This window comes from Protopterus annectens, chromosome 5.part0 (assembly GCF_019279795.1).
Source record: "Protopterus annectens isolate FY-2018-M chromosome 5.part0, PAN1.0, whole genome shotgun sequence".
Classification (NCBI taxonomy): domain Eukaryota; kingdom Metazoa; phylum Chordata; order Ceratodontiformes; family Protopteridae; genus Protopterus; species Protopterus annectens.
Window position 1 is genome coordinate 1691664688 of NC_056735.1, and position 22155 is coordinate 1691686842.

A 22155-nucleotide genomic window follows, 5' to 3' on the forward strand; every position below is an offset into this window, starting at 1 on the left:
CCTGACAGCAGAGTTAGGCTGAGCCCTGAAAAATGGCATTAAAAATGTCTACACCCTAGCATACAAACAAAAGGTGAAGGAGCAGCTACTATAGCAGTGACCAAAAATCTATTGCATGTCCTACATGCACCTTTTAAGCTTCTCAACTTCCCCCTCCCATTCTGCTTGCACCTCATAAGCTGCTCCAAAGAGAATTTGAGAAAGGGGGCATTGGTAAATAATGCCATAACATTATCCACAAAGACTAAGCTAAACATGACACCTTGTGGTCAACCCTGTGCCTGATGCCAAAGCTATTCTACTGGTTACATTAAGGAGAGTTGTGACACTGAACATGGTATTCTGGGTAGTCCACAGCTGCTTAGTAGAATCCATAGCCATGGGTTGTTCAAGTATCCATATCTTGCTTAGCAAGGCCCTCCCGTGGAACAGATGCCCGAGGTGTAGGCATATTTTTCTATACTTGCCAGCACCCTCGACTCAGAGGGATGGACAGCAGACTAGTCTGGATTTTTCAACAGCTGCAATCTGAATCCACCAGAGGACCTTTTGTCTAGTACTTCCCATTTTTAGAACTTTGCAGGTTTCCTAGGAATATCTTCCAATGCATCTCATTCCTGCCATGCCCTCCTGAAGACCAAGTCTAGGGGGCAAAACTATATGCTTCAAAGAGCACTTAATCTTCAGCAGGTGGGCCCGATGGCCCAAGACCCCCTTTGTTTCTTCAATTCAAGGAACTCGCTAAATGTGAAGTAAACCAAAATGGATAAGTGAATCACTGCCTTCATCCAAATCAGTGTCTAATGCAATAACCTCTGGAGTCTAATTCCACCTATATGTTCTCTTCAGCTTTCTGGCTACAAGTGGTAAGAAACCTTGAAGAGTCCGAATGCATTCTGCATACCCCAAGACAATGTCTTTGTCCCAGAGAACACTGACGAACAGGTGGAAATCACTGGACTAGCATTTGATGGTGGAGCCAACGCAGATGGACATCCTGTTGAAAGTTTAGAGGAAGGTGACATCTCCATAGCATCAAAAGGCAGATCCAGAGTTTAACTATGTATTGAAGGCCCACCTCAGATCAGACTCCTCTCCCACAATGACAGAAGTGGTTTGCATATAGTGCAATCCCAATACATGGGACCCAGTAGGCCTTTGGACGGAGCTCAATACCAGTTATAGCAAACAGATGTTGCAGACGGCCAAATGCAGACTAATTGAGTTCACAGAATATACAGATGGCATTGAATGAGTCAGATGGGAAGCTATCAGCATTGTTGCACAGCACCTGGATAAAACAGACTCAGACTGCCAGTAGTGCCTGGCTAAGAGGCAATGGAGGGACAGCATGATCCACCATTGTACTGGAGGGGTTGGAATTTCCATTTGAGTCTTCAAACAAGTCCTCAAAGGATCCTGATCAGCTTCTGTTCATAGAAATTAGTGCCTTAAAATAGAAGTGGAGCAGCTCGGGAGAGGTAAGTTCTGCTAACTGTTTTAGCAGGAGATCCATCTCTAATGTCATGGAGCACACTGCATAGAGACGCTCCAGACCCAGACATCTCATGCCACACCTACAGCATTTGTTTTATGAACAGCCCCTTTAGAAAAAAAATCACTAAGAGTATAAGCCAAGAAAAGTGGAGACAAAATAAAGGATCTTAAATAGCTGAAGGAATAAGCACTAGGCAAACTGCTTTAGTGCAGAGCAGAGGCACTACAAAACTGCTACACCAGCTAGAAGCTACCCAATACGGAGAAGGAAACCGGGGCAAAGAATATTTAAATAAGCTTAACAGTTAAAGTAGAAGAGCATCAAGACTGCTGTGGACAGACTGATTAAAACAGGATCTTTACCTCTCTCAACTTTTCAGGAATCAGGTCCGTCTATCTTTTGCTTTCATTTCATACAGACGTGTCCTCTTGACAGACTGGACAGACATCTTTTCAAAGCAACCCTGTTTAGCAGGTCATTTACAACCAATCTGCTCATATAGGTGAGCAATTTCCAGGCATATAGCATGATTGGGGGTGGGTATTTTGCCTGAAGAGCATTTGCAAAAGCACAAGGCCTTGCACATAACACAAATAGAACACTTAGAAAAAAAGTTCTTACCACAATGTTCCCTTACCACAATGTTCCGTCAATCTTAATCTATTCTTATGACAGTTGGGTCTCTGTTCTCGACTCAGCCATTGTAATAAGCTTGCACCAGCCAGAAACTCAAGCTAAGGCTACTCGATGCCTCTTCCCTTCTCCTCAGATAGCCGCCAGTAGAAATAAAATGTAGCTCTGCCTGAGCAACTGCCCTACTTAAAACCAGAACTAGAACCGAACCTCCAGGAGTTTTTGGAGGGGATTGGAGGGTGGGATATCAAGAATGAAGATAAACAACCCAGATGGAAGGTTATGGTAAAAACTTCTTTATCAGATATTGTCAATCTTCATTCATTCTGGACTGTTTAGTCCCTAGCTTCTTTATGTCCCAGGAGGCACTATGGAAAGATATTCCCAAGCACCTCAGAGCCAAAGGGGAGTGCCTTCTTTGTGGAGTCTGCATGTCCTCCCTGCGGTTGGGTGGGCGTTCGAAAGACATGCATAAATGGGTGTGTCTTGAAGGTTGAGTGTCGAGCTGGCACCTCGACGTTCGTGAAAACTCTACTGCCAATCATTAGCGGACCGGAGTTCTGCTGTGGCGACCCCTAACTGGGAAAAGCCGAAAGACATAGCCAAAGGATGCTCTTCCCCTGGAGACCATATCAAATTTGTAATGAGTGATCAAGGTATGTGCGGTTGCCAAAGTTGCCACTGCACAAATGTCATCCATAGACAATAGAATGAAAGGTTACTGAAGTGGAAACTGATCTGGTAGAATGAGCATTGACCTTAGTTGAGGTTTAGTTTATTTTGGTCGCAAACAAAGGTGAAGCAATCTCTCAACCATTTTGATAAGGTAACTTTGGAAACTGTTTGCCTAGTTGAGTGCCTGAAAAGGACAAAAACAATTGGTCAGGATTTTCTAAGTCTTTGTTCTATTCAAGTAAAGACGCAATTGTCTGTGCATATTCAACAAGTGTAAATACTCCCTTGTTGGAGAAGGAAACTGGTAGGTCTATAGGTTAATAGAGTCAGTTACAACCTTGGGAAGGAAAGATGGGGTAGCCCTAAGTGATGCTCTCTGGATGTTTCACACACAAAGCCTGTAATTCTGACATTCTCCTGGCTGATGCGATGGCCACCAGGAAAAGGGTCTTCCAAGATCAGAATTTCAAATCACAGGTGGCTGCTGGCTCAATGCGCTAACTGGTTGCAAAACTAATGTCAAATTCCAAGGTTCAATGGGTTCTTAAAAGGGTGGTTTCAAATGCATAACACCTTTCAGAAAGGTTTTGCAAACGCGATAAGACATTAAGGAAAGGTCATCAAAACCATTTTGAAAATTTGAAGCAGCTGAGGCTCCTGAAATATTTGAATGCCTTATTAAAAAAACTCCAGCTTTACTCCATAGCATATCGCCTACTCCGAGGTGATCTCTGCCCAACATATAAAGCTATGTCAAACCCAGAGCTGTTGGACATGCTACACCTAAAGAAATCCCAATCCCTCCAAGCTACATGCTCTAGGGACCTAAACCTTGTCACCACAATAAACAGGACATGCAGGAGGGATAGATTCATGTCCCAGAGACTTCCTATACTCTGGAACAAGCTACCCATCTATGTCAAAGTTCATCATTAGCATCTTCAAGAAAAATCTTGGAGTGGAAGGGAAATGTGCCCCGGGGATCACTTCTGTCTCTGCTGGACAGTGGCACAGGAACTTAACTTTCTTGGGTGGCATAAGCTATGGTACCTTTCTGGCTAGGCTTACGAGGGCCCTTGGGCCAATAGCCTAGTACCTACCTATGAATAGAGGCTGAAAGAGGGTCAATTCTTTCTGCAAGAGACCAAAGCACAAATCTGTTCCATTTGCCAAGTCTTCTGGTGGATGGTTTATAGAAGCCAGAAGTATTTTCGGTTATCTTACAGATTAGTACCTCGCGGGCAGTACTGCGCAGCTTTGGGCGTGTCTGGCATGATTGGCAGTTTTGCCTGACGGGTGTAGTTGTCAAGGCCAGCATCGACATGCCCGCGACAGCTACTTAAATGTGAAACGTGTTACCCAAAAGGAGTCTGCATCTTAATAGTAACAGCGACTAAGCTATTTTCAATTTAACACAAAAGTCTTTAGTGCTGCAACTTTAAGGATTCTGCATCGGTATTGTAAAGTTAACAGTAAAAGCAAGTAAGCAGTTTTCAATTTAACACCAAAACAGCTTTATAAGATAAAGTACATATGCAGTGCTTTCTTGCAGTAAAAGAAAGCCATTTCCAATTCAATTCAATTCCCCAATGTAGAGTGGTGTCTGAGTTGGTAAATATAAGTAGGGGGGTGCAGGGGGGCCTGTCCCCCTGCAAAAACATTTATAAAACTGTTTTAAGTTGCGTTTGTTTACAGTAATTAGTTATTTAAAACATATGGTGCATTTCACGTAATGAGGATGACACTCATGTCAATATTGCGTAGCCCAGCCGGGGGCGTGTCGGGCTAGGATTTGCTACTGCGCATCCTGCGAGGTACTAATCTGCAAGATAACCGTATTTTCTGTACTGAGGAAGATGGACTGTTCTGCCTGGCAATTAGTGGAAGTGGAGGTAGCAAGCCGTCAGCTTGAGACTGTAGGTTGGTATGGACCAACCCCTGCAGATGTTTGGGGTTGGGTCCAGAGTCCATGGACAGCGAACTGGGTGAGGCCAGAGAAAGGGGAACCAGACTTGGCGGGGCCAATAAGGTGCAACAAGGATCACAATTTGCTTATCAACCTTTGGTCTTTCTTCAAAAACTAGGTTATCAGGGGGAAAGGAGTAAAGCAGTCCAAGGGGCCAATCATGTAGAACAGCATCTTGTGGTTTACGGGAGATGCAAATAGGTCGCAGCAAGGCTGACACCATCAAATATCTTAATCACTACCTTGGAATTGAGAAATCACTGGAGACAGGAGGCTACATCTGTTCAGTTTGTTTGTCCGCAGTCATGTTGGAATTCCCCAGAATGTGCGCTGCCATCAGAAAGCAGTTTGATGTCATCACCCATTGCACACTTTGGGCTTACCTGGTTCCTCTCTGATGTACCAGACCACTGGCATGCCTGGTTGGGTAGCAATTGTCCCTGAAGGGAGGGACAAAAATGCAACACTAGAAGCATGGCTCTCAGTTCTAGGATGTTTGGTAGCAACTGTCTCTGAAGGGAGGGACAATCAAAATGCCTGATACGCTAGAAGCATGGCTCTCAGTTTTAGGACGTGGATGTGCAAATTGGCCTCTGAGGGGGACCAAATGCCTTGGACCATCTTTCCCTGAAAATGCCACCCCCACCTCATCAGGGATGCATCTGTGGTCAGTATGCCCTTGGGCTGAGCAGGGGTGAAAGGGTGACTCCATAATTCATCTTCTGACTTCATCCACCAATTTAGGTGCTGCCTGCATCGGTTGGTTATGCAGATTATGCAAGACATCAGGTGTCTGATGCCAGGAGATACTGAAGCAGCCTCATATGGTACCTTGTCAGGTGAACTAGAGGGATTGTGGCAGCCATTGACCCTAGAAGTTGCAAGACTAACAGAGCCAGGACTTTTAACAGAGTATCACTTAAAGCTATGATCTTAACCTCTGCAGCCGGTGAGGAGGTAGAGCAGCCAGGAGTTAGTGTTGAATGTTGCTCCTATGAATTCTAACACTTGCATGGATGACAGCTTAGACTTTTGCCCGTTTATTGAAATATCCAAGTACTCTGTAAGGTGTAGGACAAAGTCCAAAGCATGAAACAGTAGATGCCTGGTGGGGGTGGTGAGGAGCCAGTCATCAAGATATGGAAACGCACCGAATCCTTGTAGTCTTAGGTAAGCTGCTACCACTGCCATGCATTTGGTGAACACCCTGGGAGCTGTGGTGAGATCAAAGGGCAGTGCTCGAAATTGGTAATGACAGTCTCCCAGCTGGAAGCGGAGGTATCTTCTGGAACATTCATCCATCTTTATGTGGTAATACACATCCTGAAGATCTACAGAGCACATCCAATAGTCTTTCTCCAGAAACAGGAGGATAGACTGTACCATGGCCATCTGGAATTCTGTCCGAACAAACTTGTTCAAGACACAGACGTCTAGAATTGGCCTCTAGTCCCCCGTCTTTTAGCACTAAAAAGAATCTTTAGTAAAAAATGATCCTATTTGGTCTGGTGGGACTGCCTGGATGATTCTTGAAGCAGCTTTTGAATTTCTTGTGCTGTTGTATCCCTCTGACCGGGCGCAACATCAGGGATTCACCTTTGTGGTCTTGGATAGAGATTGAAGGGGATATGGTACTCTAGTAACCATCACCTGCACCCAGGAATCAGTAGAATGCCAGGCTAAGTGGTGCAGAGACTGAATCTACCCCAGCCTACCTCCAGAGGTAGGCAATCTGGCCGCCACTCAGGAGCACTGACAGTTACAGAAGGAATCCCTGGAACTCTGGTAGTTTCCCCCTCTGCCCCTGGGAGATTTTAGACCTTTGAAAGGTCAAGATGCAACTGATCTTGCTACCCTGCCAAAAAGAAACTGGCTATGTTCTGTGGACCTCAAAATGCTTAGCTCTACATCACATCTCAAAAGGAATCAGAAGATTATATTCCAAGTCACAACCAATCACTACTTGCTCCAGACTCCAGTTTGGTTCCAACCCCAAATGCATAAGAGTGCAGTGAAAGCTGATCCCTGACTCTTGCTGTGCCAATTCAATGCTTTAGAAGTACCAGCTATGTGACCTGTTCTGTGCCCTGCATCCAAAGTGAACATATTTAAACACCAACAAGCAAAGTCAAAAATTTAGCTTTCATTTTCATAGGGCAAGAAAAGAAAAAAGGAGTTATTTAGCAGAATGACAAATCTATGCATTTTCGCCTGGTTCAACTATGGGTTGCCAGATCAGACAGCACTGGATATGAAGTTCTTTTGTTGTAGGGCTCTTAACTCTTCTACCCATGAAATAACTCCCCTTCAAAAACCAGTTCCAGAATACATACACTGGCAGTAAAGGACTGCTCAGATATGCCATCAATACATTCAGTGGCAGTAAAGGACTGCTCAGATATGCAATGGATAGGTTTACCTTAACATGCGCGTATTGCACATGGGTCCGACAATTAGTCGAAAGACAGTTTGCAAATGAACGGAAAAAGGTTCGAATGTGCAATGAGTGAATGCACAGTGAGATTCGTTCATTGCACATTCGACATTCTTCTGGGGCAGATTGCACTATAGTGGGGAGTTGGAAATAGTTTCTTTCCCTGCTGTAGTGCGATCTCAGAGTTAAAACAATAAAGTAGGGTGTGTGGGGAGCACAGCCCCCCCACACGGGGGGGGTGCAGGGTGGCTTGCCCCCCCACATTACATTAATTTTTTGTAGACATTTATGTTCGAAAATCAGCGAATTGGCTGTTCGATCTGCTGCATTTCGAACATTAACGGTCGCTGTTTTCAGCTTCATTTTTTCGATGCGAATATACGAATACTCACAATTGTGATCAGACGTTATAAAGGTAAACCAATGAATGCATACAATGGCAGTAAAGGACTGCTCAGATATGCAATGCCAAAAAACTGGATGAAAATCAGGCAACATGATCTATCGTTATGCAAAGTACTTAACTTGTATATCCAATGTGGTCTATTTTCATCTGCAATAACTATGGGACAGATTCTCAAGCATACAGACCCAGGTGGTATCAAGGACATTACCCGAGGATGGTGGAGCCATAGGAAGAACGTAATCTAAACGGTTTATCCAGTCTGAGATAGACATGTAAAAACTGTTGACCAATTAAAGCAACTTCCTATTGATTGTGCAGTAATCTACTGCAAAACCTGCTGAAGTGGCCACTGCCCTTCTGGAACAAGTCTTGGGTTTAGACTGTAGACAAGCCCATGTTATTGGGCAAGGAAATAATCTGATTCTTCTGGCTCGGGGCAAGGAAATAATCTACTGATGCTTCTGTCTCAATTGGTGGCAGAGTCAATGCTTGTAGTACACCAGGTCCTTCCTTGCTCAGGGTTTGAACAAAAAAAAGTGTTCCTTTTAAGAAGGCTTTACAATTTTCAGAGACGCTAGAGAGCTGTCATTCTGGCCTACATATAGATTACAGATGGCAGCCATTTGTACTTTGACAGAGTAAGTGGACCCATTGTAAAGTTCAGATAGAAACTCTAGAATGGGAGCTGAAAATGGATCCAAACCCTTGGAAGCAACAAATAGAAAACTTTATTGCAGTATTTTCACAGTGGTTCATTTTTGGGATGCTGATGCATATGAATAATCCAAGAAAGCCTGCCAGCTCTGGATAATGTTAGAAATGGAGGAACCAAACAACTTTATGGCTTTCAGTACAGAGGAGATGGTCTGGCTGGGTATGTCAATAGATCTGGATGGTGATAGTTTTCATGGAGTGCAACAGAAGAGAGGCTTCAGAAGTAAAATTGTTTGGCAAGCCCAGAATGGGGTGATGAGGATCACTTTGGCCTTGCACACTTTTGCCTTCTGTATGAACTTGTTCATTAAGGATAATGGAGAGGGGGAGCAGAGGAAACCTGGGGGCAAATTATGGACCACAGCAATCTCTCTGACTGGAGGGAATCTGGGACAACAACTGGTGCACTTGTTAAATGCAAACCAGTCGTGGGAAGATTGGCCCTAGTGGCTGAAGATCAAAATTGCCACAGCTGGCTTGAGGAGTCACTTGTGCATCAAGAGACCTGTTCAACAGAGCAATGAAGACCCCAGGATATGCACCGCTATTAGAAAGTGGTGTGAAGACATAGCCCATTGCCAGACTCGTGCCTTCTCAGCATAGGGGACAGGAGTGGGCTCCTCCCAATTTGCTCATGTATCAGTCTACTCACATTGGTCTGCACTTGGGATTACACCTTTGGGGACAGCACCCTGAAAGACCTGCAATGCTAGACCAACGGGAGAACTTCTTGCTGTGAGGCGACAACGCTACCGCTGCACCACAGCGAATACATTTTTTATACAGTGTCAAATGAAAATGTCAAATCAGCAAAGGATGACCCCTACACAGTTTCAAATGAACATGGCATTCCCAGCTGAATTGTTCTGTGGACTTGCCAAACCAGCACTAGTCAGAAAACAAAATGCTACAAAACCCTGTGACAACTCATCCTTTTAGATCACATATCAAGCCAGTGATAAACATTCATTTAAGCATTCAATATGTTCTGTAGCCGTTTTCCTACATCTTTAGTATGTCTTGTTAAAAAGATGAACCACTTGAATGTCAAAAATGTAAGCAAGCTATGCCCCACTAATATCCAAACACTATGGGAATGTATACAAACTAAGGGTGAAGAGCTACTTTTCTGCACACAAAGGTGTTAACCAGTCCTGGGTTTACACTACTTTACCCCATAGTTTTTCAAATGCCCCATTTTTATAAGCCATTCTGAATTACAATTAAAATACCATGACATTACAACACAGACTGCTTCCTTTAATTTTGCACGATTCAATGGTATAGAAGTCATTCTGAAATATAAAATAGCAGAGGTCAAAGACATAGGCATTAAGACATTGTCATGTCACAAACATGCCCACAATTTGGAGAGAAAACTATGTTTCGATATTATCAAAATTACTGGTGACTTCTGTATCCTCAAGTAATTTAGAGCTACAGTACCACACTTTCCTAACAGTACTCTTTTCCACGCAGCTACACTAGAAAATATACAAAGAAATTAATGCAAAAGGGAAACTAACTTTTACCAAAAATGACTGCCAAAAAAGTGCACTAGTCAACGAGAGAGCACTCCTTGCTTGGAGAATTTATTCTTTGAGGGGGGACATTTATTACAAAAAATTAAAAGCAGTGAGCAATATTACAAAAAATTAAAAGCAGTGAGCAATATTACAAAAAAATTAAAAGCAGTGAGCAATCACAGCAAAAGCTTAACCCCTGAACTACCTCAGAAAAAAATACAGCAAAATGGTCTCTGTGCAAGACCATATTACACATCAGCAATTACATCCCTAGGCTTGGCCAACCCTAATCTGTCAGCTATAACAAAACAGAGCAAGTAGTGAGAAACGAACCCCACAACTGTCCAGGCAGTCGCACAACGTCCAGATTTCTACTTCATGTTTTTGTTCTGTTCTCAAAAGTTTGAGATTTTCCAGCAAATTAAATGTGTCCCTTTTTGGGTCTTTGTTCCCCCATTATTTTAGGGTTTGTACAAATTTACTGTGCCAAGAGGTTGAAAGATGTGGTGAGAAAGTATACAGACTTTGGTATCTCAGTCACAATACATTGAACGGAAGGAACTACAAAGTACCATGGCCCGTTTATAAATCCTGTCACAATACGAGGCAGTTTTGGGAATAAACGTGCAGACTCGATAAATGTGTAACAAATCACAATTACCGGAGGTCGGAAGAGAACCATTAAACCCTGAAACATGATAGGATCACTGCAATTCTTAATACACGACCGCTTTCGCAATCACAAGCCTTCCTATCCCATTAAAGGGGTCCAAGCTCCACCCCTCCAAGCGATCACTAACCTTCCTATAAACTCCACCCCTCCTCCAAGTCTCTACATGCAAACTAGGAAATGTTCGAAGACTTTCGTGAAGTCACGGGTAAAATCTAATCCACCCCTACAAAAAAGTTACACAGCTAAAATGTACGAGACCAAAATGCAAATTTGCAGTTAACTGCAAGTTCAGCACCAAAGGACACAGCCACGTCTAGCACCCAGTAGTCAAAGACCAACGCCCTTAAACGTGCCCCCACTCCACCAGCAATGCCTTATCAGATTAGCATACTCTATTAAACGCATGGCAGGATCTTCCAAATCATGCCACACACGCAGCTGATCAGTGACCTTTCAGATAAAAAGAAACGTTAAGATCAATGTAGTTAAGTCAAGTTTGCGTAAAATATATGAACTAAAACGACAGACCACACAATCGCACTGTCTGAAGTGGATACGAGTAAATTCCTTAAAATACATAATAGCTCTATATCAAAGTATACTTCCACCTCTATAAAACACGAGTGTCCAATTAAGTGACTCGTAGTGCGCACTCTGCAGCGTGACCATTCAAAAACGCTACAAGTTAAATGTGCTGCCTAAAAAGTGGGCTTGCACACCACCCTACAAAAAGTCAGGTCATAAAGCATGGTTCGAAACACACGTGTTAACGCAGCAGAATATATTACAGTACCTGCTCTTTCCAGTACAAAAATTGCCCCGACAATCGAATTCAATATATTTTAGTACCGTGCTTATTATAAGTTTCCCAACACATCCCATACCAATCAAAATTTCAAGGGTCATCACAAAGACAAAAAGGCCAAATTATTCTGCAGATATACAGCAAGTACTCTCTAAACACTTTCATTAGCAAACGTGCGTGAAGGTCTTCAACAGTTAAAACTTCAATTTAAAGCCCTGGTTTCACTCAAGTTAAAGAACTGATCCAGTTTACAACTTCAGCTTCCCATCCGTTTAAAAATCTGCAAACTTGTTTGCTACAATAATCGATCATTGCAATAACCTGAAATAGACATCCACTTAATCCATTTTCACCCACGTGGCACAAGGAGAATGCCGGCAAAGACTCATGTGTCACTATTAAAATAAAAAGGTACTACCAGCTCATCAAGCGTAAGGGGAATACATAAATAACACAAAAAAAATCACTTACAAAAATAAAAGGACAACTTATCCAACGCCAAAGCGGAAAGGATCTGAGAATAACCAGCTACCACCTAAGGTCCGTTAACTTACTAACAGTCTTTGACGCACTGCCGGCGTTTTACTGCAGAGCTAACAGGGCAGTCTATCACAGGAAGTCAGTGAGTATAGACTTTATAGACTTTGACATTACGCATTTACGTCGGTCGTGCCCCTTTACTTGGGAAGCCACCCACACTCTCCCCACCTATTAGCCGGATACAGATAGTGGATTACCTTGCAGTATTTCGCGAACGCTAACTGTTCTCCAGACTTGTACAGTAAAGGTAATGATAGATAAGATTACAAACCAGTTGTTTTTCGTATGTTACGTTAGGTAAAAGACTCTATGCGATTGGTTGGCAGATTCAGCGTTGCCTAGCAATGGGTAAATAAAAAAAAAAAACTGTTCGTGGGTGCATTAAAGACATAGAGTCGAAAATGTTACTCTTAGAATTGTTTTATTGCCATGGCAATGTCCAGAGTTTGATCCTGAAGCTCGTGATTTTAAATACCCCTTGCCTTATGGCCTCAGTACACCACAGGGTGTATATTACCTGTTTAAAAAGTTCCCATAGCATTTTCAGCCTAAAATGAGGACTTTTTAATTGAGAGAAATGCAAACGACTGGATAGTTTTCATGTTATTGCTTTGGTATTCTTTTTTTCAGAATGAAAGAAATGAGTAATACCCGCATAGTGAAACCAGAAATATATTTTGCTCTAGAACTGATTACATTTTGACTTAAGAGCCTCCATTTATATTCTAAAGCTATAACCCAACCGTAACATTCAAATAGGTAACATAATTCATTTTTACAATATTTCCTATCTCCTTACCAATGGGCAGACTAGGTGATTGCCTGAGGTGCCATTTGGCTAGTGGAGTTTTGCTGACTTTTTCTGTTCCACACCTGAAGTCAACCCCTCGCTGGTTAGATCAGACCATAGACTAATCACTCTGGATATCCACATTCTGCCCCCACCCCCAATCAAGTAAACCACCATGAAAAACTTTTCAAAAGCAAACTTCACGTTACTTAAGACCGAGGTGGAAAGGTTCACAGCCTCCATGCTAAAGGACAGTGCTGTCCAAGCTGCTGAAACCTTTACAAAGGCACTCTATGAGCATCTGCAGGAATGCATGGATTGTGCTATCCCAAGTAAAACCAAGACTCACTCCTCCAAGAAAAGGAAACCAGTCTGCTGGACCCCTGTCACAAACGAGCTATACAACAGAAGGAGAAAACTAGTACAGAAAAGAGTAAAATCCCAAGAAAGAAAGGCATCCCTGATCAGTATCAGCAAGAAACTATGATCCCTCATTAAATAATCCAAGGCTAGTTTCGAAAGAAAAATTGCCAATGACTCCAAAGATAACCACAAAGCGTTCTTTAGCTATGACAAGAACCTAAGTGGAAACTCTCAAATCTGCTCTGAGTTAGTGCAGAATGGCACAAAATGCACTGAACCGACTGATATTGCCAATATTCTGGCAGACCGGTTTAGTGCAAACTTCACCCCCCCCTCTCACCCCCTAAAGGGCCCATAACCATACCATAAGAATGTAGGGCCCCGTCAATCACCTACACACAGGTTAAAACAGCCCTATCCAAAACTAAAAACACAGCTTCAATGGGACCGGATGGTGGCCCAGGCTGCGTCTTACAAGAGCTCCAAACCCAAAAACGAACCGTGGCAACTGTGCTTAATAGCTACAATCTGATTTATTATAAAGCGCTTTTCGTTCAATAGAAATACTTGAACTTCTTCAGATACAACACATATTAATTATAACATTTAAATAGTAAAACTGTTAGGTCACCTGATTTTCTACATCACTTATTTAAAGAAAAATGCATCCATTTGCGTTCAAATTCATTAATACAAAATTGAATAAAAGCATTTATAAAATCCTGTTATATCCTATCATATTTATCACCATATGTAATCAAGTGTAAATAAATATTAAATAAATAACTATAAATAGCTTCAAGACTGAACAAATAAATCAAAAAACAACTCCCTTTTGCTTTCCTACCATGACAAATACCAATAACCTATGTAAATAATTTCTGTAAAGTGTATTTACATATAAACAAATACATTCATAATTGGTACCCTAATAAGGAATTATTAAGATATTTCATATACATGTATATTTTTTCAATAGTTAGCAACAAAGTTTATTTAATATTCTGTAACTGTGTCCATATGTTTATCTACATAAACTCTTGAGTTTTAGTAGAGGCATTATGAAACACATATAATTTAAACCAGGAATATTATATGCATATAGTCGAACTTGCCATATTAATTCCAGTCTCTCTAGTTCTATCTCAAGTGGTCCCCCTCTCATACTCTTTACCACCTGATCTAATATCCAAAATTTGAATTCATGATTGGGATATTCTTGGATGTGTTTGGCTAATGCATTATCTTGTTTGAGTCTATTTATACTATATGTATGTTCATATATCCTATCTCTTGGCCTATGTATTGTCTTGCCGACATAAAAACAAGGACAATATTGGCACTTGGTGAGGTAGACTACCATTTTTGAATTGCAGTTGTACTTCTTATTACTTGTCAATTCTTTGTTGTTAACAGATACTGATGTCCCAACCAGGATATATCTACAATAAGGGCAGAAACCACATTGTTGTATACCTCTCTGGTTGGTATCCATACTATGTATACATTCAAACAAGTTTTTCAAGTTTTTATCCCATCTGGTAGTGAATCTTGGTGTAATACCCAATTTTTCCAGTAATTAATCTTCCGTAAGAATATTCCAGTTCTTACATACAATGTTCCTTATATAATAATAATCTACATTGAATGTTAAAACAAAATTGGAAGTGAAAGATGAGGGGCCATTTGTTCTAGTACTACTCATAGATGTCTCTACTGGGAATTCTAAGTTACTAGAATTTTCTACAATACTTACATTTTCAATCAAATCTTTACCAAGTATGGGTTTATACATACCATTCGATCTTTTTCCTACTACTTCATTTATAATATTATCTAGAAAACTAATTGGGTATGCTCTTTTGGTAAACATTTGTTTTAGTAGCTGGCATTCAATAGTAAAATCCTCCTCTTTTGAAACCATTCGCGCCGCTCTCACTAGTTGTCCCTTTACCACCGATTTCTTTTAGTGGTAGGGGTGAGCACTTGAAAAAATGTAAGAATGTATTTGAGTAGGAGGGTTTCCTCTATATTTTTGCCTCATACTTTTTATCAAGATTATTTTTGACTAATAGTACATCTAAAAATGGAATTTGATTTTTGTCAAAATTGTATGTAAATTTGAGAAAATCTGTACTCTGGTTAAAGTAATCAACTAAATGTTGTGCTTGTTCTTTACCACCATTAAATAGTATAAATATATCATCCAAAAAACGTGTAAAGTACACTATTTGTGGTCTAATTTCATCAATATTAAACACAAAGGAACATTCCCGGTAGTTTATGACAAAATTCCCGAAACTAGAACCACATGGAGACCCCATGGCCACTCCTCTTTTTTGGTGATAGAAGTTGTTTTTGAAATATGTGTAATTATGTGACAAATATCTAACAGTTCATCCACCAAACCTATTTCTGATAGCAGGGCGCCTTTGTTCCTAAGGTTAAGTGTAACCCATTCAATACCTAGTTCTTGTGGTATTGAAGTATAAAGATCCCTTACGTCTACTGTCAGTAGGTTGTGTTGTTCATTAAATTCTATTTCATTAATCTTTTCTAAGAATGACCAGGAGTACTTGCATATTACAGTTTCTGTTTGTACATATTTCTTAAGAACTGAATCCACCACTTTTGTGCATGCATAAGTTGCAGAGTTCCTGCCATCTACAATACGTCTAAATGGTGGGTCAATTAGGTTCTTGTGAATTTTAGGCACTCCGAATATTGTTGGGGCTATGGGTGCAGGCATAGTCATATAATTATAGATATCAAGATCAAATTTTCTTTCAATAAATAAATCATCGATGTATATTTTCATTCTTTGGTTGGCCAAATTATATTCATTCAAGGAAGCTTTGGTATACGAGTCAGAGGATAGTAAAAATTCTATTTTGCTCTCATAATCAACTGTGTTTTATCTGAAGAAGTTCAAGTATTTCTATTGAACGAAAAGCACTTTATAATAAATCGGATTGTAGCTATTAAGCACGGTTGCCACGGTTCGTTTTTGGGTTTGAAGTTCTATTTTTGTTATTTGTATCTTACAAGAGCTCCAAAATGAACTAACCCCTCACCTAAACGCACTGTTCAAACTCAGCCTCTCTACAGGCTACGTACCCACAGAGTGGCGCACAGCAACAGTTATCCCGCTCCACAAAGGTGGAGCCACAACGGATCCCGGGAACTATTGCCCTATAAGCTTGACTAGCCTGGTCTGCAAGGCTATGGAACGCATCATCATGGAACTCATTAACATAGACATTGGGAACCTCCAAACCTTGGACCCTACCCAGTCTGGCTTTAAGGGCAGATCATGCCTCCTAAACCTGGTGGACTTTTTTGAGACTATTACCAAGCCATTAGACGAGGGAAAGGAGGTCCACACAGCCTACCTAGACCATGCAAAGGCTTTCAACACCATTCCCCATTCTAGTATTATAGACAAGCTCACCAGCTTGAACATAAACCCCTACATCACGAGATGGGTTGCCAACTGGCTCATGGATAGAACCCACATGGTGAGAGTTGCAGGTTCTATGTCCGACTCTAAGCCAGTTACAAGTGGCGTCCCCCAGGGCTCAGTCTTAGGACCTCTCCTGTTCGGTATATACTTCTCAGAGGTACAGGCAAGCATAGGAGAACTATGGCTGAAGTTCACAGACAACTGCAAACTAGGGGCCATAATTGATTCTCCGGCTGATACAGACACCCTCCAGATGGGTCTCACTGAGACGGATACCTGGTGTCAAAATCATGGCCTCAAGCTAAATGCCAAAAAGTGCATAGTCACCCCCTTTGGAAGTACCCGTGAACTATCACATAGGTGGTAGTCCCCTAAATACAGAAAATGTAATAAGGGATCTGGGGACCCAAGTAGATAGTAATCTCTCCTTTGGTAATCATATTGCCAAGGTGGTTAGAAAATCCTTCTATGTGGCCCTCCTAATCACAAAAGGGTTCGCATCTAGAACAAAAGAGGTTATTGTGCCTCTCTACTCATCACTCATTAGACCCATTGTAGAATACAACGCCCCATTTGGGATGTACCTTACAAGACACTTGCAACAGCTGGAAAGACCACAAAAGTACCTCACCAAGAGGATTACTGGCCTCAAACAGATGCCCTATGCAGCCCGACTCAAGAAACTCCAGCTGTACTCCGTTGCATACTGCTTACTCAGAGGTGATCTCTGCCTGACATACAAGGCCATGTCCAACCCAGAATTGATGGACATGCTCCACCTAAAAAAAAAACAAATCCCGGAGAGCCACTTGCTCTAGAGGTATAAACTTCACCACAATGATAAATAGGACATGCTGGAGGGATAGATTCCTATCCCAGAGACTCCCCATGCTTTGGAACAGGATTCCAATATACATCAGGCAGAGCCCTTCACTAACACTCAAGAGAAACCTTGACGGGTGGATGGGAAACGAAAAATTTACCCCAGGATCACTGCAGTGGCTCTGCTGGACAGTGGCGCAGGGAACTAATGGCTCTGCTGGACAGAGGCACAGGGAACTAATCTAAGGGGGTGGCGAAAGCCAACACATTCTGGCTAGGCTTATAAATGCCCTTGGACCGATAGCCTAGTACTTACCTATGAACCTATTTATTTATTTAAAGCAAAGATGTGCTATCACTTTGTTACTTAAAATAAATACATTATGGGAGATTCTGTATACCTGGCAACTCAACTTCTCGAACATGATCTACACGATTTATTGTCTAGATTGTGGGACAGAAAGGAGCATCACATTTTAAATGTTTAAGTAGCTGTGATGATGTTGGCATGAAGAGCAGCAGAGGTCATAATTGGTGATAGCATAAAGTAATTTTTTTTAATTTGTGGCACACAACCAGATATAGGCAGTAGGTGGTTTGCCAAACTAATGTTGACACAATTTAATGTGGCTTGCTAGCAATTGTGCACCTGTGTGAAATGAAATACATTACTGTGGCCATTCCTTCCTCCATCCATCCATCCAGCCCTCCCTCCCCCCATCTATGTTTCTTAGGAGTCACATCTAATTCCCTATATTGACCCTGTGAAGACTGGCCACTATCAACAAAGTTTACTTGGCAAGTAGGGAATGAACATTGATTGTGATATCATTCTTCAGTATTTGTCACACTCAACACATACAACAAGCAGACACACACACACTTTCAGTGGATCTACTGGCAATTTATAATTTGTCAGTCTCCTTACTGCATGTGTTTTTGAGGTAGGAGGAAACCAGATTTTACTTTTATTTTATTTGGAATTACAAATGTACACATTCAACTAAGTAGCTATAGTTACTGGGTATAGGGGCTCGCTATAGATGAAAATGGCTGACCCTGCTATATTTAACTAATTATTCGGGTTTTGCAGGACTAATATGATTTCAATGAAGCAAGATGGAGTTTTATTTAATGTGGCTACTGTTTGTTTGAAGCAAAGTCAAACTACATTAATGAGGCCATTATTTTTAATTATAATCAGATATCTAAGATGCAGACAGTCAATAAAATAGCTATGAATACTGGGTGGGGACTGTCTGTGGAGGAAAGCAGCACAGCTTTTCATTTTGTCACTTTAAACTGTCATTGATCTGGCTTTACAAAACTAGCGTGCATTTGTGAGAAGTAAATTAGAATATTCTAATTTGGCTATTGTGGTTTTGAGTGAAAAAAACCTAAAGTAATTGTGATTATTATCATAATTGTTTTTCATAGATTTTGTAGACATTCCAAGGACACCAAGTCTTATGAACATTCATGCCTTGGCAATGTTTTCCCTCATGCTACAGTTTCTTTCTCAGAGGCTATTCCAGTCAATCTCGGAGTAAATTTGTGGCTACCCATCCGGTCATGTCATCTAGGTTATTTTAAAGGAAGATAGTAAATTATACTGTTTAATAGTCAGGGAAACTTTATTTTGGATGTCCGGGGATGCTGGATTATAAACTTATGTCTCCACCCTATTTTCTTTTGTCTGCTGATGAAGGTTTAGGTCCATGGGTTTAGTACTGGTGAATATATTGGATTTAAAGTGATACAGAAAGTCCAGGACAACTGACTTTCTAATGGCATAGTTAGTAAGGCAGAGATCACCATTCTAAAGTCTATAATACACTGAATGAAGGAATAGAGCTTCCAGTCTCTCTTGGTAGTTCAGAAACTTTAGGGCCTGTGATCACTGTAGTCAGAAACTTTTAGGGTATTTTTCATTATTTGATATGTTTCTACATATACACACTGAAGGAAGCATTATTCTTCATAACTGATCTGTCCAGTGCTGTGTATAAGGGAATGATTATCTTTTTTAGATTTTGTTGATTTTCCTTTGGTAATTAGCTGTGCTTAAAAAGGGGATTTTCTAGTGGTGTGTTGTCAGTACAGTATGATTAAGGTAGAGGTTTTTTTATCAGAAATGAAGCTGCTACACTTTTTAGCATTTAGTTTCAGTCCATTTTTAGTACTTTGAATTTACTAGGAAGAGTTAATTCTGGACAGTTTTGATGTTGGTGGGTAACTTAAGAAAGCCCCAGTTTGTAGTCATCTGCAAACTTTGTTTGGCGAAGGTCTTGGCTCACTGCTTGGAGATCTGAGAAGTAAATGCCAGAAAGGAGAGGTCTCTGCACCAAGCCCTGAGAGATACAGCTGGTCACTTTAATACTTTCTAATGAGACACCTGCAACTTGCACTTTGTAGTTTCTGTCTTTCAGCCACCTTGTTATCCATCTCACCACATATGGGTCAGTTTTTAAAGTAATTAGCTTTTGCATAATGCCAGCATGGAGAATGTTGTCAGAGGCTCTAGCCAGATCAAGGTACACCATATTTACTGCATGTCCACCATAAAGAGCCTCTCTAACTCTTTCAAAGACCTGTTTCACAAGACAGTATCTACCCTTCACAAAGCTAAACTGTTGGATGTCAAGCTTAATAAGATATCCAAGTTTATGAATTCAGTTAGAATATGTTCCATGACTTTGCAGATGGGGGTTGCAAAGCTTATAGGTTTGGAATTACCCATGTTGGCTGTGAAGCCACCATTGTGGAGGGACATCACCATTACAGTGTGCCACTCATCGGAGTCAAGACTAGTAGCTAAACTTAGGTTAAACGGTTTAGGGAGTGTGTCTACAAGGGTATATTTAACACTATCAATTAAGCAACCAGGTCTATTTCAGGTCCCGTGGAGGAAATATTTTTGGTCTTGGTTAACACTTACAGTAAGTTTGATATTTTGAAGCTTTGGAGTTTTTTGGATTTTTTATTATTTTACCTATCTGTTGACTGGGTCAGTCCACTGGACAAATTGTCCCTTTTCAGAAGCAACCTGGGAACACTATGTGGTTAATTGGCTTATTTAGAGTCACAGTAGGAAAATGAAGGAAGAAGGAGTCAAACACTATTCCCTGGATGTAGGAAGCAGCTCATTAACCATTCACAGCTTTAGTTATCTGCTCTGGATTAATAGATTGGCTAGAAGTCTTTTTTTTTTCTTTTAGAATTTATTGAAAGTCAAATACAGTAGAACATTGACAAATATTAATAGTTTCAAAACTGATTTGACAACAATCTCAGAATAACTATATACAATATATACATGATTGCATACTATTTAACTAAGAAAACCTCAATTGTGTATACATATATGTATAATGAGATCAATTATAAATAGCGATAGCATCTATCAGTTGTTAAATTTTGGCCCACAGATTTGAGACAATTAATGATCAAGATCTTTATTTTTTTAACTGCATACGTTTTGAAAGATACAGTTTTAAGTAAAATGAGGAATCCTTCAAAGTGTGGACAGATTGAAGATTTCTGTTTTCTCGTAATGGTCTTTCTGGCTACTGCTGAGATAGTCAATTTAGGTAGTATTGGTCTTTCTTCAAAAGGCTTGAATCAGAGATCTGAAGTTAATTACGTCTCTTGCAGTTAAAAATCTATTTGTTCATATAGCTCAAAAAAGTGTTAATTTTATCCCAAAACGTAGACAAAACTTGAATGATTGTGTATAATGTGCTTCCAATCAGCTATACATTTTCATTACATCTCCAGAAACCTGAATTGCTATGTTTGTTAAATTTTGTAAGTCTTTGAAAGTCTTTGAGGTATAACAAAGGATCTATGAAGACATTTCCAAGTAAACACTTTCCAAGTACAAACTACAGAAGCACCACCTACTGAGTTTAGCACTACTAGCTTGTCATAAGAAAGATCATTAACTCTATTTATTTTGTAATATAAAGTAACAAATATTTCAATTTAATTATTTGTTATAGCGAATGATAATTTTATATAGATAAAATAGAATAGAAGAATGTTATTTATTCTTATAGGTTCGGTTTATATGTGTGTACTACGCTAATGGCCCTGGAGCCTTTACAAGCCTAGCTCATAGGATTACCCTGGCATCGTGCCACCCAGTCTTAGTTCCTAGTGCCTCTGTCGAGTAGAGTCACTGGACTGATCCCTGGGGTGAATTTTCTATTTCCCATCCACTCATCAAGATTTCTCTTGAAGAGGGCCAGTGAGGTGCTCTTTGACATGTATGGGAAGTCTATTCCATAGCATGGGCAGTCTCTGGGTTATGAACCTGTCCCTCCAGCACGTTTTTTTTTTTTTGATTGTGGTAATGAGGTTGAGGTGTGTGGAGCGTGTGGTGCACAGGGATTGGGATTTTTTTAGATGTAGCATTTCTAACAGAGCTGGGTCAGACATGGCTTTCTATGTCAAGCAGAGATTGTCTCTAAGTAGGCGATATGAGACAGCGAATAGTTGGAGTTTTTTGAGTCTCTCCTTATAGGACAAGTGTTTAAGGCCTAGGATCCTCTGTGAGGTACTTTTGTGGCCTATCCAGTTATTGCAGGTATCTAATGAGGTACATGCTGATTGGCCTAATGAGGGAAGAGTAGAGGGAGACAACGACCTCCTTCTTCCTGGATGCAAAACCCTTAGTAATGAGATGTGCCACATAGAAGGACTTTCTGACCACAGTGGCAATGTGGTGGTCAAAAGAGAGGTTGCTGTCAACTGTGTTCCTAGATCTCTTATAATGCCTTCTGTGTTCAGTGGACTACCATCAATATGGTAATTCATGGGAACTGGGTTTTTCCCAAAGGAGATGA

General features: G+C 40.8%; 1 protein-coding gene across 2 annotated transcripts in view; it reads right to left on the reverse strand.

Annotated features, from left to right (window-relative positions):
* TENT5C (terminal nucleotidyltransferase 5C) overlaps positions 1-12115 on the reverse strand; it is a 30708-nt gene extending 18593 nt beyond the window's left edge. Inside the window, exon 1 of one of the 2 annotated variants that reach the window (XM_044071481.1) lies at positions 12068-12115. The gene's annotated coding sequence lies outside the window, so the exon portion shown is untranslated. Of the gene's footprint in view, positions 1-11801; positions 11939-12067 lie in introns of those variants that run through there. The other variant, XM_044071480.1, reaches the window with a different exon arrangement.
* Between the last annotated feature and the right edge of the window lie 10040 nt (positions 12116-22155).